Below are 2,359 nucleotides of genomic sequence, written 5' to 3' on the forward strand. Positions count from 1 at the left end.
CTAGGGCTAACCTAGTGGTTTAAGGATTTTATTTGCAACAGTTGCTGCTGCATGCAACTAATGGTGTAGATTGTGCCACATAGTCAAAATTAAATTGAATGACATAGAATCAAGGGGCAGAGGTTTAGTTGTAAAAAGTATTTATTTTTATTTATAATATAAGGGTTTAATAGTTTACTAATTTACAAAATTAAACCCCTCCATTTACCCGACTCACATAGTCCCTTCGTGTGACTTTATTTCTCCTTCTGATCCATCCACTTTTTCACCACCAAACCCCTTTGCATCAACTCTTTTCCCACCACTTCTTCCACTCTGTATTCCTCTTCTCTGTCCACCTTCTTGTCCTTCACCACACAAATGAATGTACAAACACTTGTCACCAACAACATCTCCTCCCTTGACATCGTTGTTCGACTCCCAAAGCTCACGTACAGGATCAAACCCTTCTCTTGCATACCCAACCATTCTATTATCGATGGTGATTCGCCTAGATCTAGCTTGTATTCGCATAGGGCTAGTGGCCCAATTGGGATCATTGGCGGTAGCCCATTTCTCACCTTTCCCTCATTCAGAGCTGCCATCATCTCAGGCTCTAATGATGCGAATGTGTTGATGAGAATCCCGTCTGGTACCACAATTAATTCACCATCTTGAATGAACTAGGTAGCAAAGGGATTAGGCAGATTCAGAAGAGGCGAAGGTAAAAATGTTCTATGTAGGGTTGGTATCCTGAAAATGTTGATTTCATCCCTCAGAGTGAGATTGACACCAACAAGAGCAAGAAAATATGCAAAGAAAGAACCATTTTGGCAAAGGAAGTGAAAGGATGTAATTAAAGATGTGAAGATCGAGGGTTACAGGGATGACGGTTGAGGTTAAGGTGACATCGGTGATGAGAGCGCAATGAGAAGATGAATTGGGAAGGTGAAAGAGAAGGTGGGCAAAGGAGCGGCAAGTAGCTTGCCGTTGAAGAAAGAAAGTGTCTCCACCAGATTTGGCATCCACAGTAGATGAATCAAATAAAATAGAGAGATTTGAGAGTTGGGTAAATGAAGGGGTTTGATTGTAAATTAGTAAACTATTAAACCCATAGAACGTAAAAATAAAAAATAGTATTTACAACTAAACCCCCACCCCTTGATTGTGTGTTGTTTGATTTTATTTTGATTACTTGGCATAATCTACGTCATTGGCTGCATGTAGCAGTGGCTGCTACAAATAAAAATGAGTGGTTTAAAGTCTTGTTTCACATGTTAAGTGTAACCGTGATTTCTACAAAGTTGAGTTAGGATTTATTTTTATTTCTTTATTTATGCTTTGCTTGAGGACTTGCAAAATTTAAGCATGGGGGAATTCTAAGGAACACATTTATATGTGAAATCTTGAAGTATAAAACATGCATTTTACAAACTTGAAATGGAACTACCATAGGTTTGTTTTTGTTATTTTTGCAAATTTTAGAAGCTTAGAGAATATTGAAGATTTTTTGGAACGATACATGCAATTTTACACATAAACAGATCCATTCAATTTCACAATTGCGAAGAGGGTCCAATTCTAAGTATGATGGGCTAAGAGTGATGGAGATGCGATTATGGGCCAGATCGTTTCACTCCAAGAATATATTAGACATAAAAGAAGATAAAAAACAATGGTTAGAATTTTATTGTTTTTTATTTTTATTTTATTTTAAAAATAAAAATAAAGTATATGTATCGGGCCCCCTAGTTGTCAAAGATTAGGTTCTACTTCTAATTTTCCCATTTTTAAAGGATATCTTTGTGATTGCCACCACGAACAAGTCAAATGCATGTCAATGCACGAGGAACAACCTTATTAATGCCGGCATTGACCCTGCTGCAGGAGTTGATGTTGAACTTGCGAATGCCTGTAATGTTAACTTGGGCTTTGAAGTCGAGGTTGGATGTTGAAGGGACCAATCACTACAAAGAGGATATTGTCTTACATTGGTGTCGCAGAGGGTACCGTCTTCATGCAAAAACCATAATAATGCCATTTTTCCCCCTTTCTTCCTCAATCTTCATTATGAAGCATATTTGAATTATATGTTGTATACTTGTTAGACAGAAAAATAAATTCAATGGTACCGGAATGGAAAATGTTTTGTTAAGGTTCTTGTATGGTTTTTGGTATCCTATTAATTTGGTATTTGGTGGCAATAAGAAGAGTAATTTTTTATTTGAACCTCAGGATGTTTGATGTATGTCCCTTTCTATGAAAAAGAAAAAACACATAAGCAAAAGGGAGAGATTGCATTTGAGTTCCCTGTGGTGATTAGGAAAGATCAACTTGGGATGCACCAATGATAATCAAATGGTTTCAAATAGTTTTTTCT

At 36.9% G+C, this 2,359-nt stretch overlaps 1 pseudogene; it reads right to left on the reverse strand.

The window, feature by feature from the left end:
• Positions 1–236: 236 nt before the first annotated feature.
• LOC149024129 (UDP-glycosyltransferase 708G1-like) lies at positions 237–2,020 on the reverse strand (annotated as a pseudogene).
• Between the last annotated feature and the right edge of the window lie 339 nt (positions 2,021–2,359).

The sequence above is a fragment of the Hakea prostrata genome, chromosome 2 (assembly GCF_041222555.1).
Source record: "Hakea prostrata isolate BN-2017 chromosome 2, UWA_Hpros_2, whole genome shotgun sequence".
Classification (NCBI taxonomy): Eukaryota; Viridiplantae; Streptophyta; class Magnoliopsida; order Proteales; family Proteaceae; genus Hakea; species Hakea prostrata.